The following is a 23,549-nucleotide window of genomic DNA, read 5'->3' on the forward strand; positions in this document are numbered from 1 at the left end:
AATTTCTTTACAAAAAATGTGAAGTCTACAAGAAGATCAGCAAAGCTTTTCTTATCAGTCAGATGGAAGCTAACATCTAAACAAAAGCATCTTCTGATGAGAAGAAAATCGACAGGCAAATTCATTGCTATTAGCTGAAGAAGTAGAAAGCCAAACTAGGGTGAGTGTTTTCCATAACACGACACGGTGTACACTGCAAATGAATGGCATTCATGAGTGTCCTCCACAAAGGAAGCCTCTCTCCCTTAAAGCCCATGAACAATAAAAGTCCGTCTACAATTTGCCAGGGTCCATGCTTAAAACTATGAGGACTACCGGGACTGTATACTGTGTATGTGCATCTTATGTGTATGTCTGTATTTTATGTTTGTGTGCACTATGTATATGCATACGTTAAAATGTGTATAGAGTATTAGCATGTGCAAATTTTATATGTGTGCCTAATATAAATATACATGGAAATGTATATGTAGGTGGTGCCTGATGGAGGGTGGGGGGCCCAGATCAGAAGTCCTGATTAAGGGCCCTTCACTGTCATTGTCTGCCCCTTATATAAACAGTAAAATCTCCTTTAATAACTGGACTTCCATTGGGGTGGACTTCTCATAGATGGCCAGTATGCATACTATATTATGAATCTGGGCATCTCTCACAGAAAATCTGATCTGGATATGAGGGTGGTCTTCTATAAGCGGTGATGTTTTGGAGAGATTTAGGGAAAAGTCCCAATGCTTATCCATCGATCTGGTAATTTGAGTAAAATATTTGTGTTGATAACTGATCACAAAGTCACAAAATATGTAAGATTTGGCATAACCTGGTTCATTTTTCAAAAAGTTATGCTCAATTTTTTTAGCACCAAGTTTTGTTGCTTTTTTGTAGACTTACACTAACTTAGTATATTGTGTGAGAATTAAATGAATTATGAATTAGTTGGCGCATTTTACCACACTCTGGGGGTCCCTGACAGTCCTTCTTTACCGGCCCTGTAGTGATGCCAATGTAAACTTCCAAGTGACCGCGCAGTCAATCACTGTCACGAATGCAGGACAACCTATGATTAGCTAATTTTTGGGAAATCCTTATAACAAAAGGGGATTGAAAATATTTACAATTATTTTAAAAGCATTAAAAAAAAAACAGACCCAATACTTATAATTAGTTTGTTGAAAGTAGTCTAATTAAAGGGAGCTGAAAGGATTAGAGATTATGAACCCGATTCACCAGTGTTTTTGCCAGAAAACTGGCATAAAGCTCTTGAAAAGTTGCAAAGTTTTGTGACTTTTCCCATTTTCACATAATTTTAACTTCTTTAACCCCTTAAGCCCCGCGGGTGGTTTGCACGTTAATGACCGGGCCAATTTTTACAATTCTGACCACTGTCACTTTATGAGGTAATTACTCTGGAACGCTTCAACGGATCCCCCTGATTCTGAGATTGTTTTTTCGTGACATATTGTACTTCATGATTGTGGAAAAATTTCTTCGATATCACTTGCGTTTATTTGTGAAAAAAACGGAAATTTGGCGAAAATTTTGAAAATTTTGCAATTTTCAAAATTTGAATTTTTAAGCCCTGAAATCAGAGCGATATGTCACACAAAAGAGTTAATAAATAACATTTCCCACATGTCTACTTTACATGGTATCCGCTAACAATTTGAGCCGATTTTCCATTCAATTTGTTAGCGGATACCATGTTGCATTTAGAGAGTCCCTGCGTGCCCAAACATTGGAGCTCCCCCACAAGTGACCCCATTTTGGAAACTAGACCCCCCAAGGCACCTATCTAGATTCATAGTGAGCACTTGGAACCCCAGGTGCTTCACAAATTGATTCATAAAAATGAAAAAGTGTTTTTTTTTTTCACTTTTTTCATTTTTACGAATCAATTTGTGAAGCACCTGGGGATTCCAAGTGCTCACTATGCATCTAGATAGGTGCCTTCGGGGGTCTAGTTTCCAAAATGGGGTCACTTGTGGGGGAGCTCCAATGTTTGGGCACACAGGGGCTCTCCAAACGCAACATGGCGTCCGCTAACAATTTGAGCCGATTTTCCATTCAATTTGTTAGCGGACACCATGTCGCGTTTGGAGAGCCCGTGATGTGCCTAAACAGTGGAGCTCCCCCACAAGTGTCCCCATTTTGGAAACTATACCCCTCAAGGATTTTATTAAGGTGTATAGTGAACATTTTGAACCCAGAGGTACGGCACAGAATTTGTTTACATTAGGTCATCATATTGAATAAGTTGTCATTATTCTTGAGCGCAAGTGCTCGCTACTTGAGTTTGCATCGGGTACTCAGGTATGCACCATGTACAGCGTGTGCTCGAGTGACATGCTCGAGTCCCTGCTCCGCATGTTTCACGGTTATTAGACACCCCAAAAAAAACATGTGGGGATCGCTCGTGCATGGCAGGCAATCCCCGTAAAGTTTTTTGGCCGCGAAGCATATGGGGCAGAGACTCGAGCATGTCACTCAAATACCCACGATACTCAATGCATACCAGAGCACCCGATGCAAACTCAAGTAGCGAGCACTTGCTCTCAACACTAGTCGCCATATCGTCATCTTTTTTTCTTACTTTTGAAAAAAATCCCAACCCCAGCCCTAACCCTAGCACAACCCTAGCCCCAGCACAACCCTAGCCCCAGCACAACCCTAGCCCCAGCACAACCCTAGCCCCAAACCCAGCCCTAACCCTAGCCCAATCCTAACCCAAGAGTTTATTTTTGACGCCGTTCCTTGTGCGGTATAAGTGATTAGACGACTTTATTCTTCGGGTCGGTGTGATTACAGCAATGCCAGAATCATATGGGGCTTTTATGACTGACAGCTGTCACACACTAAAAGACGCATTTTTTTTTAAATCTAGTTTTTGCATCGCCATATTTTGAGAGCTATAATTTTTCCAGATTTTGGCAGACAGTCATGTGACGGCTCGTTTTTTGCGGGATGACTTGACGTTGTTATTGGTGCCATTTTCAGGCACGTGACATTTTTTGATCGCTTTCTATTCCGATTTTTGGGAGGCAGAATAAACAAAAACCAACAATTCAGGAATTGTTTTTTTTTTTTTTTTTTATTCTGTTCCGCGTGTGGTAAAATTGATGAGGTAGCTTTATTCTTCGGGTCAGTACGTTTACAGCGGTACCACATTTGTATCATTTTTCTATGTTTTGGCGCTTATACACAATAAAAGCTATTTTATAGAAAAAAATATTTTTTAGTATCGCTTTATTCTGAGAGCTATAACTTTTTTATTTTTCGGCTGATGGAGCTGTATGGCGGCTTGTTTTTTGCGGGACGAGATGATGTTTTCAGCGGTATCATTTTTATTTATATGCGTCTTTTTGATCGCGTGTTATTCCACTTTTTGTTTGGCGGTATGGTGATAAAGCATTGCTTTTTGCTTCGGTTTTTTTTTTTTTTTTTTACCGTGTTCACTGAAGGGGTTAACTAGTGGGACAGTTTTATAGGTCAGGTTTTTCCGGACGCGGCGATACCAAATATTTTTTTTAGAATAATATTTATTGATGGGTACATTATATTTTTATTTTTGGTGTATTATTTTTTTTATTTTTTTATAATATTTTTGCACATTTTTTTTTTTTTTTTCCACTTTCACACAGTTTATACACTTTATTACTTTGTCCCACTCTGGGACTTTCACTTTTTTTTTTTCTGATCGCCTGCATGGCACAGGAATGGAGCACCATCCCTATGCCATGAAGGCTGTCAGAAATGCACAGTGTGAAGATTGCTTGGAGATGCACTGCGCATGTCCAAGCAATCTTCCTGCTCTCTGGTGACCCGGATGTTGTCATGACGACATCGGGTCGTCATGGCAACACCCGGGAAGCCTTTGCAGACTGCGCTGGAAGCCGGAAGAGGAGGTGAGTATCGCCGATCACCTCCCCTTGCCCCCGCAATGCCGCGATCGACTTCGATCGCAGCATCGCGGGGGTTAATGTGCTGGGAGCGGTGCAGGACCGCTCCCTGCACATAGTACCGGGTGTCAGCTGTGACAATCAGCTGACACCCGGCGGCGATCGCGCCCGCACAGCCTATGTGCGCGCGCGATCGCGATGACGTACTAATACGAGTCTGGCTCTTAAGTCCCAGGGCACAGACGCGTATTAGTACGTCAGATGTTATTAAGGGGTTAAAGCCCAAGACGTACTGATACGTATCTGCGCCCTGGGACTTAAGAGCCTGATATGTATTAGTACATCTTTGCGATCGCGCCCGCACACAGGCTGTGCGGGCGTGATCGCCGCCGGGTGTCAACTGATTGTCACAGCTGACACCCGGTGCTATGTGCTGGGAGAGGTCCCGCACATTAACCCCCGCAATGCTGCGATCGAAGTCGTTCGCAGCATTGCGGGGGCAAGGGGAGGTGATCGGGATAGTCACCTCTCCTGCCGGTTTCCAGCAATGTGTGCCGCGGCTTCCCGGATGTTGCCATGATGACCCGATTCACTGAGGGGTGCAGTTTTAAAAATGGTGTCACTTTTGGGTATTTTCAGTCATAAAGGCCCCTCAAAGTGACTTCAAATGTGATGCGGTCCCTAATAAAATGGTTTTGTAAATTTTGTTGGAAAAATGAGAAATCGCTGGTCAATTTTAACCCTTATAGCTCCCTAATAAAAATAAATTTGGGTTCCAAAATTGTGCTGATGTAAAGTAGACATATGGGAAATGTTATTTATTAACTTTTTTTGTGTGACATATCTCTCCGATTTAAGGGCATAAAAATTCAAATTTTGAAAATTGCAAAATTTTCAACATTTTCGCCAAATATCTGTTTTTTCACAAATAAACACAAGTGATATCGAAGAAATTCTACCACAATCATAAAGTACAATATGTCATGAAAAAATATTCTCAGAACCAGGGGGATCCGTTGAAGCGTTCCAGAGTAATTACCTCATAAAGTGACAGTGGTCAGAATTGTAAAAATTGGCCTTCTCATTAACGTGCAAACCACTTTGGGTTGTAAAGGGGTTAAGGACTCTACTTGCATATACAGTCATGGCGGAAAGTGCTGGCACCCTTGAAATTGTTTCAGAAAATTACACATGTTTTATTACACGCATGTTTATTTCCTTTGTGTTTATTGGAACAACACAAAAAAACTGAGAAAAAAAAGGCAAATTGGACATAATTTCACACAAAACTCCAAAAATGGGCCGGAATACATATATATATTTTTGATGGGACAACACTGAAGATGCGACACTTTGATACAATGTACAGTAGTCAGTGTACAGCTTGTTTAACTGTAAATTTGGTGTGCCTGCAAAATAACTCAACACACAGCCATTAATGTCTAAACCGCTGGCAACAAAAGTGAGTACACCCCTAAGTGTGTTCTCAGCTGATGTTATTTGTTGGTTTTTCTTTGCATCCCGAACAATTTTCTTGGCAGTTGTGGCTGAAATTTTTGTTGTTCTACCTGACTGTGGTTTGGTTTTTACAGAGCATCTGATTTTCCATTTGTTAATCACAGTTTGAACACTGCAGACTGGCATTATCAATTCCTGGGATATCTTTTTGTATCCCTTTCCTGTGTTATACTCTTTTTGCCTCCCTTTCCTGTGTTATACAGTTCAACTACCTTTTCCCGTAGATCCATTGATAATTCTTTTGCTTTCCCCATCTCAAAATCCAGAAAAGTCAGTGGCTGGATCCCAGAAACTCACTCAGCTTTATGCACACACACTGATTACAAGCAAACAGGTCATAGGTGAGGATGTTACCTTTAGTAGCCATTCAAACCCATTTGTGTCAAATTCTGTGCATGTTATCAGGCCAAAATCACCAGGGTATGTGAACTTTTTGATCAGGATTATTTGGATGTTTTTGGTTGTCATTAGTGATGAGCGAGCACTAAAATGCTCGAGTACTCGTTGCTCGGGTCGAGCAAATTGAAATACTCGGGTGCTCAACCCGAGCAATGAGCCCAATATAAGTCTAGGGGAAACTTGAGCATTTTTCAGGTGGCTCCCCACGGCGGTCTGCAGAGGGCCTAAAAATTACCCAAATCGATGGGAACTGTGCTCAAATGACATGGGAACAACATGGGGAAGACCCCTGGAAGCATCTCTGACTCCCAGAACACTGCTGTCAACAACGTCGTCAGAGTATTACGCCACTTTTACGGCGTAAGGAACATCCTTTCCAGGGTGATGACTTGTATATAAGGCAAAATAAATAAACAAAAACAAAAATACTCCTACACACGTAGCATTTTTGACACGTTTTTGCACTTTTGCATTGCTTTCAACCAAGACAAATGCATTCACCAGGAAATGTCATTTTAACATTTTACAACCTTATCTGGCCATGTGGTGTGTGACACATCATCAGACACATGCATACAGTGCTGAAAAGACATGGGAGCAGCAAGGGGAAGACCTCTGGAAACATCTCTGACTCCCAGGTCACTGCCTAAATGTGTGCCCATCATAAGTGATCCTTAGCACATGCGAAGATGCCTCCCGCCATGCACCTGTCGTTGCAGACTTGAAACAATCACCGTCCACGTCCTTGTCCCACTGCAGTGTTCAGTTGTCCCTACCCCATTCCTTGGAATGCAAGCACAAGAATGCCGGCAGCCACCCACCCACAGGCTGCAATACTATACTGCCAAATTTTTGACAGCTGCTTGCACTTGAAATGTGGCCTTTTAGGCTCGTGGAGGCGGAAGCTTTTCATAACCTCATGCCAGCGGCGGCCGGGTGTCCATACTCGGTCCCCAGCCGCCACTATATTTCCCGGTATCGCCTCCGCCTTCCATAATCACGGGTCCCATAACATTACCCGTGCCCGCCCCAGTGCACTTACTGGGAAGGACCGCCTAACCACAAACACGTGGACAGGTGAATGTGGCCAGGGACGGTACGGAGGCAGTCCACAACTTTTTTTGCTAAGAGTTGTATTTAGCTCGGTGAAAGGACTGGCATAGAGGGAAACCGTATCTACCCTGCGTGTCATTTCTCCCAGAAAATCCTGTAAATGAGCTTGTTGCAGAAGCAATGGCAGCCCATCCAACATCAACTTGCACTTGTCAATGGTGCTTTGACACACACACATCTTTCTTTGCGCATTTAATTTCTTGAATACAGAGTTGGAAAATGGCCTGATCCGTAATGCGTTTTGAGAAATAACATGCATAAGCATGGCCGATCCGCATTAAAAAAGCAGCCATAGAGTGTCCAGGAACCTTCCCCCACACTTTTCTTAGCCAGGGCTGCTTTTCGGCAGGGTTGGACGGGCCCACCAGAGAACCGGAGACTCCTCCGGCGGGCCCTGGTTTCTCCTTCAGGAGAGTTCATAGTGCCGAGGTGAGGCCATGATGATGATAGAGGCCATCATCTGCTTAGTTTTCTTTTACTTGGAATGCAATTGCAAGTATGCAGCCAGCCACCCACCCACCCACAGACCGCAACACTAAACTGACAGATTTCTGGGCAGCTCTTTGCACTTGAAATATGGCCTTTTAAGCTTGTGGAGATGGAAGCTTTTCACAACCTCATGCAGGCGGCGGCCGGGTGTCCATACTCGGTCCCCAGCCGCCAGTATTTTTCCCGGTATCGCCTTCGCCTTCCACAAGCACGGGTCCCACAACAGTACCCATGCCCTACCCAGTGCACTTACTAAGAAGGACTGCCTAACCACAAACACGTGGACAGGTGAATGTGGCCAGGGACGGTACGGAGCCAGTCCACAACTTTTTTTGATAAGAGTTGTATTTAGCTCAGTGAAAGGACTGGCATAGAGGGAAACCGTATCTACCCTGCGTGTCATTTCTCCCAGGAAGTCCTCTAAAGCTGCTTGCACTTGAAATGTGGTCTGAACATTACTGCTGGTACTTTTCTGTGGGAATTTTCTTGCCTCCTACCAGCCTGGAATATTTCCAGCAAACTATGGTACAACACCATGGTATTAGCACTGCCCCCAGTACCAGTAGCGAAGCCATCCTCAATTTCCTTCTCTGGAATTTTATTTGGTAGACTGAGTGGCTGCCCAAATAAATTTTCTCACAAAGGAGCTGATGATAGAGTGGCAGTAGGTTCAAGTTTCTCCAGCTTGTTAGATATTAGAGGGTGAACGGCAGCACATTGGATCAGTGGTTAGCACTGAAGTCTTGCAGCACTGGGATCCTGGGTTCAAATCCCAGCAAGGACAACATCTGCAAGAAATTTGTATGTTCTCCCCATGTTTGCATGTGTTTCCTCCTCAGTAAAAATAGAGTGTCCTGGAATCTTCCCACACACTTTTCTTAGCCAGGACTGCTTCTCAGCAGGGTTGGACAGTCCCACCAGAGAATTCTCTGGTGTGCCTTGGCTTCTACCTCAGGAGAGTTCATGATAGCGCTAACTTTGCAGCTGCTATGGGGCTCTTGAGCGGGTGAGAAAGGTTAGCTCTCAGAAACAAATCCTCTGGTGGGCACAATGTTTTTCAATCTGAAACAGCTTCTCAGTGGGAGTTGTATTTCACCACAGCCATATTCTTTAGCTCTGTGAAAGGACTAGCATAGAGGGAAACCTTATCTACCCCGGTTGTCATTTCTCTGTCACCAGGTTCCGCCCATTGTAACACATGACCATGCCTGGCTGTATGTTCAGCGGTGAGAGCCACAGATCAAGCTGCTGTGTTACAGCTTTCAACAACTATGCAGCGCTGGGCGGTTTGTCAATTAAGCATTAAGCATGTTATCTTCAGCACAGCCTGTTGCTGTTTGGCCAAGGCAGTGCTGCAGTGCTGTCAGCTTGTGACTGATGTGGTCATTTCGGAGATGGAGGAGGAGGTACATGAGCTGAACAATGTGATTACATTGAGGTTAAATTGGTGATGCTGTTTATTATACTAAAGAAAGATCCTATTGTTATGTTTTTTTATGTTATTTTTTATGAAAAATGCATTCACCGGGAAATGTCACTTTAACATTTTACAACCTCATCTGGCAATGTTGTGTCATCAGACACATCCTGTTTTATTTATGATGGAGGGACTCTGAAAGTCATAAAGCCTATTTTTATAGGGACATCAGACGGCCCTTACTATTCTTAAAAGGCCAGCAGTCGGCCCTAGCTATTGTTAGAGAGCCATCAGAGGGCTATGCTTTGTTGTTCCCATTATTAACAAGTGGGTTTCCTATACTGTTATTGCGCATCCAGTGACTGCAAGGGTTGTCAAAAATTTGGACGCAACCTAATACCCCTTTGAAGAGACATAGAGGAGGGTCTCAGTAAAAAAAATGTTCCCATTATAAAGGAGCGGGTCTTCTATAGTGGTAATGCCCATGCTGTGACTGCAAGGGTGGCCAAAATTTTTGAAAAAAAACACTAACAATTTAAAGACACAAAGAGCATGGCCACAGTAACAAGGTACGACATGTTCCCGTTAGAAAGGAGAGGGTCTGCTATACAGTTATATGGTATGCAGTGAATCCAACGGCTGACAAATTTTAGGAAAAACCCCACTAAGAATTTAAGGACACACAGAGCAGGGCCACAGTAACAAGGTACGACATGTTCCCATTAGAAAGTAGAGGGTCTGCTATACAGTTATAGGGTATGCAGTGAATCCAACGGCTGACAAATTTTAATGAAAAACCTCAATAAGAATTTAAAGACACACAGAGCAGGGCCACAGTAACAAGGTACGACATGCTCCCATTAGAAAGGACAGGATCTGCTATACAGTTATAGGGTATGCAGTGAGTCCAACGGCTGACCAATTTTAGGAAAAAAACGACTAAGAATTTAAAGACACATAGAGCAGGGTCACAGTAACGACAAATTCCCATTAGAAATTCTAGGGTCGGCTATACTGTTATAGGGTATGCAGTGAGTCCAACGGCTGACAGATTTTAGGAAAATCCCCACTAAGAATTTAAAGACACACAGAGCAGGGCCACAGTAACAAGATATGACATGTTCCCATTAGAAAGGAGAGGGTCTGCTATACAGTTATAGGGTATGCAGTGAGTCCAACGGCTGACCAAGTTTAGGAAAAACCCACTAAGAATTTAAAGACACATAGACCAGGCCACAGTAATGACAAATTCCCATTAGAAAGGAGAGAGTCTCCCATAGTGTTGGACTATGCAGTGACTGCAAGGGCTGCCAAAAATTTGGAGGCACTTCAATGGCCCTTGGAAGAGACGTGGAGGAGCGCATCATAAATTTTTTTTACCATTAGAAAGGAGCGGGCCTCCTATACTTGTAATGCCATGCACTAAGTGTATGGGCTGACAAACATTTACTCCTGGGGGGTATACATGAACATACTGTATAAAAATTTTTTTTTTCGGGCATCATAAAAATGTAGCGCCCCGAGGGCTCGGCCGCTACAGGGGTATTGCACCTCTGCCAGAGGTGTGATATTCCACTCCCGGGTAAGGATGTAGTATGGACCAGGGTTCAGTTAGCTGCATACAGCACACTCACCCCATTTCCGAGGGACAGCTCAACGGTGCTCCCATTAGACAGAAATGCAGGCACGACAGACCATGTCCCTGGCTGGAGTGGGGAGGGGGTAGGAATACCCAGTGATGTAGGAGCAGATAGGGGTTGGTTCCTGAGCGTAGATAGGAGCCCATTGTTTGCTGGTCACCTGGGCTCATGTTCTAGAGGGCACCATCTTAGAACAGTGTTCAGTCAGAGAGAAGAAGTGACAGAGTGGGGGCCTTGGTTGTCGAACGAAGTGTGCCCTCTGCCTCCAGCGTTTTTAGATGGGAATTTTTTTAATAGTTCCGCAACAAGGGCCTTCTGGTACTGCCTCATTTTTGTACACCTGTCCGCCTCAGGAATAAGAGATATAAAGTTCTCCTTGTAGAGTGGGTCTAGAAGTGTCACCAACCAGTAATGACCTAAAATTTTGAGAATGCGAGGGTCATGGGAAAGGCAGCATAACATAAACTCAGCCATGCGTGCCAGACTACTAACAGGCAAGACTTCCGTGTCCTCACCAAGAGGATGACTGACCATGCTCTCCTCCTCCTCCTCTCTGTCCTCTGGCCATCCACGCTGAACAGACGGTATGACAGCTGTGCAGATAGCACCGTCTATAGTGCATGAAACTAGTTCCTGTCCTTCCTCCTCCTCTTCCTCATTGTCACCCAATCCACGTTGGGATGAGATGAGGCTTGGCTGTGTGTAATCACCCTGTATGGTTAATTGCTCCATCTTATCGTGCTGAGCCTGCAATGCATCATCTTTGATTGTGAGCAAAGAGCTTTTCAGAAGACAGAGAAGCGGGATGGTGACGCTAATTATGGCGTCATCGCCGCTCACCATCTTGGTGGAGTCCGCAAAGTTTTGGAGGATGGTACATATGTCTGACATCCACGTCCACTACTGAGGTCTTATGTGTGGAGTCTGAACTGAATACCGATAGCCTTTTTGATGCTGGTACTCAACAACTGCCCTCTTCTGCTCACAAATCCTTCCCAACATCTGCAATGTAGAGTTCCAACGTGTGGTGACATCACACACCAGTCTGTGAGCCAGAAGCTGCAAACGCTGCTGAAACACTGCAAGGGCGGCGGAAGCTGTAGCTGACTTTCTAAAATGGGCACACAGGCGGCATACTTTAACAAGCAGATCCGGCAGCTCCGGGTAGGATTTGAGTAACCGCTGAACCACGAGGTTAAGCACATGGGCCAGGCATGGTACGTGTGTGAGCTCGCCTCGCCTCAGAGCCGCCACCAGGTTCCGGCCATTGTCACACACGACCATGCCTGGCTGTAGGTTCAGCGGTTTGAGCCACAGGTCTGCCTGCTCTTTCAGAGCTGGCCATAACTCTTCAGCATTGTGTGTTTTTTCACCTAAGCATATTAGCTTCAGCACAGCCTGTTGCCGCTTGGCCGAGGCAGTGCTGCAGTGCTTCCAGCTTGTGACTGATGTGGTCATTTCGGAGATAGAGGCCGAGGAGGAGGAGGCTGAGGAGCATGAGGTTCAGGAGCTGTAGACCGTGGGGACAACCCTGATTGACCTAGGGCCTGCAATCTTTGGCGTCGGGAGGACGTGTTCCGTCCCAAGGTCCGACTGGGTCCCGGCTTCCACTATGTTAACCCAGTGTGCCATCAGCGAGATGTACCGTCCCTGCCCACAAGCACTTGTCCACGTGTCCGTGGTTAGGTGGACTTTACCGGTAACTGCGTTGTTGAGGGCACGGCTAATGTTTTGGGACACGTGCTTGTGTAATGTGGGGACGGCACACTGGGAGAAATAGTGGCGGCTGGGGACAGAGTACCGAGGGACGGCCGCCGCCATCAGGTTGCGGAATGCTTCTGTCTCCACAAGCCTAAAAGGCAACATTTCGAGCCAAGCAGTCGTGAATTGTGAGAATTTAGTAGTGTGGCCTGTGGGACGTTGGCTGCATATTTGCGCTTGCATTCCAAGGCCTGGAGTATGAACAACTGAACGCTGTGCTGGGAGAAGGACATGGACGTGCTTCCTGATGCTGCTACTTGAGAGTGTGCAATGACAGGTGCAGGGCAGGAGGCATCTTTGCATGCACTATGGACAGGGGATTGACTTGCATGCACAACAGCAGAAGAAGCAATGGTGCCACCTGTAGACACTGTTCCTGGACCCTGGTGTTCGGCCCACAAAGTCGAGTGATTTGCTGCCATGTGCCTGATCATGCTGGTGGTGGTCAGGCTGGTCGTTTTGCCACCCCTGCTGATGCTGGTCTGGCTCGTGATGCAAATGGCCTTTTTGGAGTTATCGGCAGAGTCTTTAAAAAACAACCAGACTCGGGAAGACCTAACAGTTGTAGTGGCAACTTCCTTCGTGTTGGTGTTACGGGAAACGGTAGCCTGCCTTCTGTCTGCGGCCACCACACTGCTTCTTCCTGCCTGTTGGGGTGCTCTGCCTCCCTCCCCCTGTGTGCTGCTGTCCTTGCTCTGCATGTCCTCCTGCCAGGTTGGGTCAGTTACTATATCATCCACCACCTAGTCACCCACTTCTGCATCCTGGTACTATTCCTGACTTTCTGCCAATTGTGTCTAATCATCGTCCACCTCTTGTGACAGTTTCCCACCGTCGCCTTCATGTGACCGTGGCTGCTCAAATATTTGGGCATCGCTACACGTGATCTCCTCTTGCCCCGCTTCAAGTGGACCGGGCGAGAGGCCCGAATCTATAAATGGAAAAGTGAACAGCTCTTCAGATTGTCCAAGTGTGGGATCAGTTGTCTCTGGGTACTCAGCATGGTGGGAGGAAGGAGGATCAGGGTGAGGAATATGAGGTCCAGACTCATGGCTACTGAGACTTGACCGTGTAGAAGACAGGGTGGTGGTGGTGGTGGCTAAGTGACTGGAAGCATTATCCGCTATCCAACCAACAACCTTTTGACACTGATCTGGGTTCAATAGTGGTGTGCTGCGGTCCCCTAGAAATTGGGACAGGAAGGTCAGGCGAGAAGATGCGGGTGTTTGCTGTGGCACAATTTCGGCTTGCCCACGGCCTTGTCCTCGGCCTCTGCATGCACCATTACCATCACGTCCAGTTCCCCGTCCCTTGCCACGTGCCTTGCCCATTTTAAATGGAGGATAGTATCTTCCACGCTCACTACAAATGACTGAGTTTGAAGCGAAGTTATATGTGATCGGTGTGATGGAGAAAACAGAGTTTTAAATACCTGGCCTGTAGGTAAGTAGTGTGAACAGCAAACTGCTGTGAATTGCTTCACTGACACACTGAAAAAATGGAGGCCAGAAATGGCAGTATTTTCTGACAACGTATATGTGATCCGTGTGACGGAGAAAACACAGTTTTAAATAGCTGGATTTCTAGCGCTCTAATATGGAAAGGACCTGGCTGTATTCTGCAGTGCCAACAAGCAAATGGCGCAGAAAAACTGTGTTCTCTGGATTGCTTTATAAGTAAATAATGAGGATTAAGATCCAAAGAAAAGTATTCCTCGCCCCTGAGACCTGGGCCTTTGTATAGAAATATCTAACAGCAGCAGAAGGCAGAATTGGAATGGAGCCTCTTGTGCTATATGCACTGCAGTCTGCTATATACCCTGCCTGCCTGCCTATATACACTGCCTGCCTGATATCTCTGCAGATGGATTAGTCCTCAGAAGGACTGTTTGTTGAGATAGATATGTGTAATGTGCGGTTTTTCTCACTACACTACCTAATGCACGATCAAATCTCTCCCTAACGCAGCAGCAGCTCTCCCTACACTGTCTGATCCAGAGTGACTGTGATGAGCATGGCGGTGCCAGGTCAGATATAGACCTGATGACGCTGTGCAGCCAGCCAATCACTGTAATGCCCACAACCAACATGGCTATGGCATTACAGTGCATGGCAGGCAATCACTGTATGTTTATTGGCTCTGTAAAGAGCGCCAAACATGCAGGGAGGGGACCCGACTTCCCGCCCGACCAACCCGGAAATACTCGGTGAGCGCAGAGCATCTCGAGCAGTGAGATACTCGGGCAAGCACCGAGCAGTAGCGAGCATGCTCGCTCATCACTAGTTGTCATTAAGATTTAAAAAGAGAAAACACAGAAATGTGACAGTAAATGGCTTCCCCCAACCAATAACCATGAGTGGAGAAAAAGTGTTTTTGTTATCATTCATTTTCTCTGAAACAAGGCCAAGAAAGGAAAAATTCTGCCGGGGTATGTAAACTTTTGAGCAGAACTGTATATGCGCCAGCCCCAGTGTCTCCTATTCTATGTACTCCAGCCCCAGTGTCTCCTATTCTATATACTCCAGCTTCTTCTGTGATGTATATGCTCTAGCCCCAATGTATCCTGTGATGAATATACGCCAGCCCCAGTGTCTCCTATTCTATATACTCCAGCCCCAGTGTCTCCTATTCTATATACTCCAGCTTCTTCTGTGATGTATATGCTCTAGCCCCAATGTATCCTGTGATGAATATACGCCAGCCCCAGTGTCTCCTATTCTATATACTCCAGCTCCAGTGTCTTCTGTGACGTAGCTAATGTAGCCCTAATGTCTCTTATGCAGAGGCGTCGCATGATAAAGTAGTGAGACACAAGCTCCCTGCCCTATCACTATCTCTTTCATATGCCACAGATCGCCATAGGCCTGCGGTTAACGAGATGTCAGCATACTCACGCAGGTGGCTCGGTGACATCATTGCATCGCTCTGCTCTGCTGTCCCGCCATGGAAGAGGAGACAGAGGCCGTGATGTAGGGAATCAGGATTAAGTGAGAATAAACGTTATTTTTTTTTTTAAATGATTGGGCAGTGGAGCCATCCTACTATATATCTGGAGTAGTGGGTCCATCATACTACATATGGAGTAGTGGGGTCATTATACTATATGTATGTGGGGCAGTGGGACCATCATAGTATATACAGGTGCATCTCACTAAATTAGAATATCTTCAAAAAGTTAATTGATTCCAGTTCTTCAATACTGTTTCAGTATGCTCCACAATCATGAGGAAGACTGCTGACTTGACAGATGTCCAGAAGGCAGTCATTGACACACTCCACAAGGTCCTAGAGTTCCAATTTTCATTTGGAAATCAAGGTCCCAGAGTCTGGAGGAAGAGTGGAGAGTCCACAATCCAAGCTGCTTGAGGTCTAGTGTGAAGGCTCCACAATCAGTGATGGTTTGGGGGGCCATGTCATCTGCTGGTGTAGGTCCACTGTGTTTTATCAAGACCAAAGTCAGCACAGCCGGCTACCAGGACATTTTACAGCACTTCATGCTTGCCTCTGCCCACAAGCTTTTTGGAGATGGAAATGTCATTCTCCAGCAGGACTTGGCCCCTGTCCACACGGCCAAAAGTACCAATACCTGGTTTACACACAACAGTATCACTGTGCTTGATTGGCAGCAAACTCGCCTGACCTTAACCCCATAGAGAATCTATTATAGAGAATCTATGGGGTATTGTCAAGAGGTAGATGAGAGACACCAGACCCAACAATGCAGATGAGCTGAAAGACAGCTTTTTGTATTGAAGAACTGAAATAAATTAACTTTTTGATGATATTCCAATTTAGTGAGATGCACCTGTATATGGAGCAGTGGGACCATCATGCTATATATATGGAGGAGTGGGGGCATCATACTAAATATAGAGCAGTGTGTGTGTGTCACCCCAGGCCTGGATGCCACAAACAATAATCTGTTTCTGAAAGCAGGAGGGAGGTCCCCTGGTTAGGGACTATTAGTGACGCGCCCCCTGGGACATATTCCTTTTTGAGGGGAATACCCGGCACCGGATCAGATGGGGGGTTGTAGTCTCCGAGCGGCTGTGACCCGGCCCCGTGCCCAGGGCGTCAAGCTCAGTGTTATGTGGCAGTCCTACAGATGTTATTAAGAGTTCTTTTGTGTCGACTACGCCACCCGTTGTGTTGCGGTCACTGTGGCCGCCGCTGCAGCAGGGTCCGCTGAGGCTGATGGTGGGTGCGCAGCTTGGTGAGATAACCCCCAACGGGAGGGGTATAGCCTCAGAGGGGACAGGCGCAGAGGATGGGGGTTGTGGTGGTGTAGTGCAGACGGCAGTGAAGACAGAGTCGGGTTGTGCAGTTAAGGGTGTTTACTTACTGCAGATGTTGTACTGGTCACTCCAGCTGCTAGTGACCACCCGAGCCGTGCTGCGTCCACCAGGTCCTGGATCCAGCCAACCCCCAAACAAGTCCGGAGCGTGGCCCTGAGCTCTCCCTCTGTCCTTTCTTCAGCCGTCCCCACCAGTGATCCACCTAGGTCCAGCTCCCTCGGGCCTGCTGTTGGGACACCCTTGGCCTTGGGTTCCCTGACCCTTCATGTGGTGTGCCTTCGGGGTGAATGTGGTGGGTGGCCGTGGCAGATGCTGCCCACGGCCTCCGGTCTCTGGCTGGGGATTGTTTTTACCCCCACCAGTTTGGGTTCCGGTACCCTTTTGCTGACTCCTCACCCGGTGCTCTAATTTGGGTTCTTGGGTCCTCTCTGTTTTCCCCTCTGGGTACTCCTTCTTTGCTCCTCTCTCACTCAGGGTCTCTCTCTTGCTGCAGGCTGACTTCTTCTCTCTGCTTGCTGTCTGCTCCTCTGCAGCTGTCTTGCTGTCTGCTCCTCTGCAGCTGTCTTGTTCTCTGCATCTGACTTGTTCTCTGCATCTCACTTGTTCTCTGCATCTGACCCTGATTCTAGTTGGTGCCCACCTTATATATCCCTCTATGTGTGAGCTCAGGTGACCAGCACCCAATGAGCTCCTATCACTACCCAGGCTGCTCCCCCTATCTGCCCCTACACTACATGGGATGTACCACCCCCCTCCCACTCCAGCCAGGAACAGACTCGGTCGTACCTGCACATTTCTAAGTGGGAGTACCGTCGGCCTGTTCCTCGGAAATGGGATGTGTGTAGTGCATGCAGCCTACCGAGCTCAGATCCACACTCCATCCTTACCCGGGAGTGGAATATCACACCTCTGGGTTGAGGTGCAATACTCCTGTAGCAGCCGAATCCTCAGGGTGCTACATTCCCCCCTGGTAAATCACAGCACGTCCTCGGGCTGTAAGACATAAATAACACCAAAACATACAATTTTTTTTTTTTTTTCATATAAACATAATAAAACATATAAAACATTATATATATAAAACTTTTCATATAAACATTCTCGTAGTCGTTTCTTGTTTCAGGTTCCTCCTCCGGACACTGTGCAACGTGTGTCCGGGAAAAGTGCGACAGTCTCTTAGAAAAACTGGTTTTCCTATAAAACCGGTAGGGGGCGCTGTAGGAAGCGCAACTATATACAGGGGAAGTTGGCCGCTCTCAGTCCTCGGCCAGGTAGAGGGAAGGGAATGGCTGCTCACAGTCCTCAGCCTGTAGGATTAAGGGGTAAACGGGTAAACAGTTCACTCAGCTGGTCCCAACGGGGACTATATATATATGTATCAACAGTTTCTTTGGTACCCGGTCGGGTAACTATTTACATCCACTGCTCTGCCGCACTCAACGGCGTCCTCCTCCTGCTCTTTGCTTGTAGCTGGTTGTAACTTCAGACCCGTCCGGGTCCTCTTGCTCCTCCTCCTCGCACCGCAACTCCTCCTCCGTCAGGCGGTGTACGTGGAGGGCGTAAGGTCCTTTGGCACACTTGTGCCGGGTGAAGGTGACCTCGTCTCCGATGTAGAGGTCACGACCTCTGTGCCCCTCCGGCAGATGGGACTCCACGTCTCTGCGCGTGACAAAGACGTCGCCGGGGGTGTTGTTGTCTCGAATGAAGCCCCACCCATGCTGCTGGTTGAACTTGATCACTGTCCCGATGGTGCGGGGACAATGTGCTGCACGGGGGTCCCTCCTGGTCCGGCTCTTCTGCTCGGCGCTCCTTATTTGGGCCTGTTGTTCCCGGACCCGCCTCTCTCTCCGCTCCCTCGCGAACTCTTCGAGCTGCTGTCGGCAACATTCAGCACGCTCTGCTGCAGCTGCCCTGGTTTCCTGAGTGAACCCCATTAGGTCTTCTCCGGTGGGGTCCCACTCAAACTGTGCTTCCGCTAGCGGGGGCGAGATCCGTGCCACGGGCTTCGGAGCCGGAATCAGGGGTTCATCCAGGGGTCTTAGTCTCTGCTGCCGTTCCAGCTCATGGTATTCTTCGGGCCAGATGAAGGGCCGCCCGTCCGGCCATGTGAGCTGGCTAAACAAGTCCTCCCCCAGGTGTGGCACCCTTGGTTTTACGGGCGCGGGCGCGGTGGTGGTGGCGCCCGGGTTGCCCAGGCCTTGCGGCCAGGCCTGGGGCACCTGGAAGGTGAAGGGCACCGTTAGGACGGCGGCGCCCTGGGCTACCTGGCCTTGCGACCAGGCCGGAGGCTCCGCGGAGGTAGGGGGCGCTGTTGGTGATGCGGCGCCCGGGGGTACTAGGCCTTGCGACCAGGCTGGTGGTATTTCCTGCTTTGTCACGCTCCGGGTCGAGGCGCGTGACGTCACAGGGGTCGCTGCGGCGGCTTCCGGTCGGGGCCTAGTCCATAGCGGTGACATGGCGGCTACGGGCACAGCAGGGGGACTTTCGGGCTCTGCGACGGGGAGCTGGGGCAGGTGGGCGGTTTCCCGGCTTGGGGTATAGGCGTCCCCTTTACCTGCCTCCATGCGTTCGGCTCCCTTCTCGGCGCCGTCTTCGGCCTTTGGTCCTCCCGCGCCATCCTCAGAGGCGGTCTGTTTCCTCTTCCAGGGTAGCGTGCTCCGTCGACTGGTCTCAGCTTGCTGGGCCATCTCCCGGCTCCATTCCGCCAATATCTCGCGCTGTACCCGGGCCATCCTCCGTGCGAGGCCCTCCAGAGCGGTCTGTGCACACTCCCGGTCTCGGGGGAGCTGTGCAAGGACCTCCACTAGGCCTAGTGGGGTCGTGGTGTCTAGCAGGCTCATGACCAACGGGTCGGTGCTGCTCTGCTCTTCTTCCAGCAGGCTCCTGGCCAGCGGGCCGGTGCTGCTCTGCTCTCCTTCCTCGGTCTTTAGCAGACTCCTGGCCAGCGGGCCGGTGCTGTTCTGCTTTCTCTCCATATCCGGGTAAGCTCCTCCGCTACTCCTCGTTAGACTTCTTGCCTCCGGGTGCGCTCGCTCCAGACTGCTCCAGGCGGCACCCATCTTTTCTCTTCTCTCTCGTCTCCTCCCCCTTCGAGGGCGGTCCCCGGGCAACTCGGTGACTGTCAGCTCCAGGGGTAGTTCTTTCACGCTGACAGACACCTCCAGCATCACAGTCTCTGTTGGTGGGGGCGGTTTCCACTTTTGGCGCCATTTTCTGTCCCGGCCCACGATGGGAGGCGGCCTCCTGCCCTCCTTCGGCACGCCCATAATGGCGTCCGCTGCTCTTCCAAGGCGGGAAATCTGCGGTTTTGGCGGGAAGCGTCGCCCAGTGGCGGGAAACTCTGCAGATGGCGGGAACAAGCTGGAAATGGCGGACAATCGGCGGGAAACGACTTGTGATGGGGTCCGATGGCGTGGACCCTCCGGAACCGGCGGGAGACTTCTTTCTGAGGTAAACTTGCACTTTTCTTCAGGCACGCAGTACCCGGGTGTTGCGGGCACGTAATCCTGCCGACTACGCCAAAGTTGACGCGCCCCCTGGGACATATTCCTTTTTGAGGGGAATACCCGGCACCGGATCAGATGGGGGGTTGTAGTCTCCGAGCGGCTGTGACCCGGCCCCGTGCCCAGGGCGTCAAGCTCAGTGTTATGTGGCAGTCCTACAGATGTTATTAAGAGTTCTTTTGTGTCGACTACGCCACCCGTTGTGTTGCGGTCACTGTGGCCGCCGCTGCAGCAGGGTCCGCTGAGGCTGATGGTGGGTGCGCAGCTTGGTGAGATAACCCCCAACGGGAGGGGTATAGCCTCAGAGGGGACAGGCGCAGAGGATGGGGGTTGTGGTGGTGTAGTGCAGACGGCAGTGAAGACAGAGTCGGGTTGTGCAGTTAAGGGTGTTTACTTACTGCAGATGTTGTACTGGTCACTCCAGCTGCTAGTGACCACCCGAGCCGTGCTGCGTCCACCAGGTCCTGGATCCAGCCAACCCCCAAACAAGTCCGGAGCGTGGCCCTGAGCTCTCCCTCTGTCCTTTCTTCAGCCGTCCCCACCAGTGATCCACCTAGGTCCAGCTCCCTCGGGCCTGCTGTTGGGACACCCTTGGCCTTGGGTTCCCTGACCCTTCATGTGGTGTGCCTTCGGGGTGAATGTGGTGGGTGGCCGTGGCAGATGCTGCCCACGGCCTCCGGTCTCTGGCTGGGGATTGTTTTTACCCCCACCAGTTTGGGTTCCGGTACCCTTTTGCTGACTCCTCACCCGGTGCTCTAATTTGGGTTCTTGGGTCCTCTCTGTTTTCCCCTCTGGGTACTCCTTCTTTGCTCCTCTCTCACTCAGGGTCTCTCTCTTGCTGCAGGCTGACTTCTTCTCTCTGCTTGCTGTCTGCTCCTCTGCAGCTGTCTTGCTGTCTGCTCCTCTGCAGCTGTCTTGTTCTCTGCATCTGACTTGTTCTCTGCATCTCACTTGTTCTCTGCATCTGACCCTGATTCTAGTTGGTGCCCACCTTATATATCCCTCTATGTGTGAGCTCAGGTGACCAGCACCCAATGAGCTCCTATCACTACCCAGGCTGCTCCCCCTATCTGCCCCTACACTACATGGGATGTACCACCCCCCTCCCACTCCAGCCAGGAACAGACTCGGTCGTACCTGCACATTTCTAAGTGGGAGTACCGTCGGCCTGTTCCTCGGAAATGGGATGTGTGTAGTGCATGCAGCCTACCGAGCTCAGATCCACACTCCATCCTTACCCGGGAGTGGAATATCACACCTCTGGGTTGAGGTGCAATACTCCTGTAGCAGCCGAATCCTCAGGGTGCTACATTAGCATACAGCACCTCCTGTCCCAGGCCAGCAGGGGGAGCTGGCTGCCCCTATAAAAGCTGGAACTGGTGGCAGGGTTAGAGAGAACTGGAAGACCTAGCTCAGGAGTGAGACTAGTCCCAGAGAAGGAGGGACAGTTCAGCTGTAGCTGAGGAGTCCGTGAGGCACAGGAGAAACTGCAAGCCAGGGACAGAGGCGACGAGAGCCGGTCCTGGCAGAGAACCAATCTACCGGACATTGGGGTCCGAGGCTGTCAGGGTTACAAGCCCAGCAGCAGAGAACCAACCTGCGAGGGATTTCAGGTCCCTTGGCCTAAGAAGCCTGGAGGCTCCGCCACACAGAGGGACCAGTACATCGAGGAGCAAGCAACAGGTACCCAAGGCCTGAGTCGCAAGCCATACAGGAGAGAAGTACACGGCCAGCTCAGGGACGTGGGCTATTACACCACGAAAAGGGGGATAGTCAGAAAGAGCATAGAGAGAACGGTAGGCCTACACACTCACCCTGACCAGTGGGGCTCGCCCGAATGCTCTCAAACACCCAGGCCCATTCCTAACCGGTACTGTTGGGTCATTAATAATATCTACAATAAAGACCCTGAACTGTTTGAAGCAGACTCTGAACTATTACTATTGCGGCCTGCACTATCACCCCCAACATCCACCTACACTGCCCTGAGGCTACACTCTTCCCGTGGGGAATTATCCTACCCCTGTGCTGCACACCAACACCAGCCTCAGCGGTCTGCCTTGCAGCAGCGGTTATCTCCAATCGCAATCCACGGGTGGCGTAGTCGGACATTCAAAACACTGATAAATAGACTGCCACCATTTGGTCTGACCACCCTGAGCCACGGGATCGGGTTGCCACTACTACCCCCATCAGCACCGTACACTAGAAGGCCCGGTTCCGGGTACCCCACGGCCCAGGGGGCGAGTCAGCTTTGGCGTAGTCGGCAGAATTGTGACCAACCCGCAACAAACGGGTATTGCGTGCCTGGAAAAGACTCTATACATATCTGAGTGAAGTTTCCCTCCATTCAGGGCCATTTCCCGCCAATCGGAGCGTTTCCTGCCATCGGGCGCCATCTTCGGGACGCCACGCCTACGCTGAGACGCTGCTCAAGGTCCTGGAAGGAGATCCAGCGGATGCCGACGTCATCACCGAGCAAAGCAAGGTCCTCGCCCAGAGCATCGCGAGCGGAGCCGCGGCCTACAGAAGAGGATCGCCAGAAGGTAGGCCACAGTTAACTAGGGGGGAGGAAGATGTCGGACGCGGAGGGACCCTCTACCACCAGCGTAGCCGCTGCAGCTGTGATGCCGTTTTCCATGCCCTATATCCATAGGCGGATTATAATGAGGGCAATCCGGATTGCCCTCATTATATGTGCGGGCCGCCGCGGCACATAGCGGTAGCAGTGGCGGGAGGGGGGGGCCCGGACCGCTCCCCCAGCAACGGCCGCCGCTACTTCTTCATCCGCCGGGCCAGCACTGCAGCAGTTAACTTCCCTGTGCTGGCCCGGCCGCATCACTGCTAGGAGACATGGCCCTGTGCGCGGCTGTGTCTCCTAGCTGTGACGTCACACAGTGCGCCCCGGCCTGCAGTGCTGCACCGGAAAAGAGAGAGAGCAGGCAGGAGGAATTGAGCCGGGGGATTGTGAGTGTGTGTGTGTGTGGGCAGATGTGTGTGTGGGCAGGTGTGTGTGTGTTTGTGGGCAGGTGTCTGTGGGGGCAGGTGTCTGTGTGGGCAGGTGTGTGTGTGTGTGTATATGTGTGTGTATATGTGTGTGTGTCTGTGTGGGCAGGTGTGTGTGTATATGTGTGTGTGTGTGTGGGGGGGGGCAGGTGTGTGTGTGGTCAGGTGTGTGTATATGGGTGTGTGTGTGTGTTTGCGGGCAGGTGTCTGAGTGAGCAGATGTGTGTGTGGGCAGGTGTGTGTGTGTGTGGGCAGGTGTGTGTGTGTGTGGGCAGGTGTGTGTGTGTGTGGGCAGGTGTTTGTGTGTGTGTGGGCAGGTGTGTATGTGTGTGGGCAGGTGTGTGTGTGTGTGTGTGGGCAGGTGTGTGTGTGTGGGCAGGTGTGTTTGTGTGTGGGCAGGTATGTTTGTGTGTGGGCAGGTGTGTGTGTGTGTGTGGGCAGGTGTGTGTGTGTGTGTGGGCAGGTGTGTATGTGTGTGGGCAGGTGTGTGTGTGTGTGTGGGCAGGTGTGTGTGT

Source organism: Phyllobates terribilis, unplaced genomic scaffold (genome assembly GCF_046119375.1).
Source record: "Phyllobates terribilis strain yellow unplaced genomic scaffold, ASM4611937v1 Scaffold_340__1_contigs__length_2048258, whole genome shotgun sequence".
Classification (NCBI taxonomy): Eukaryota; Metazoa; Chordata; class Amphibia; order Anura; family Dendrobatidae; genus Phyllobates; species Phyllobates terribilis.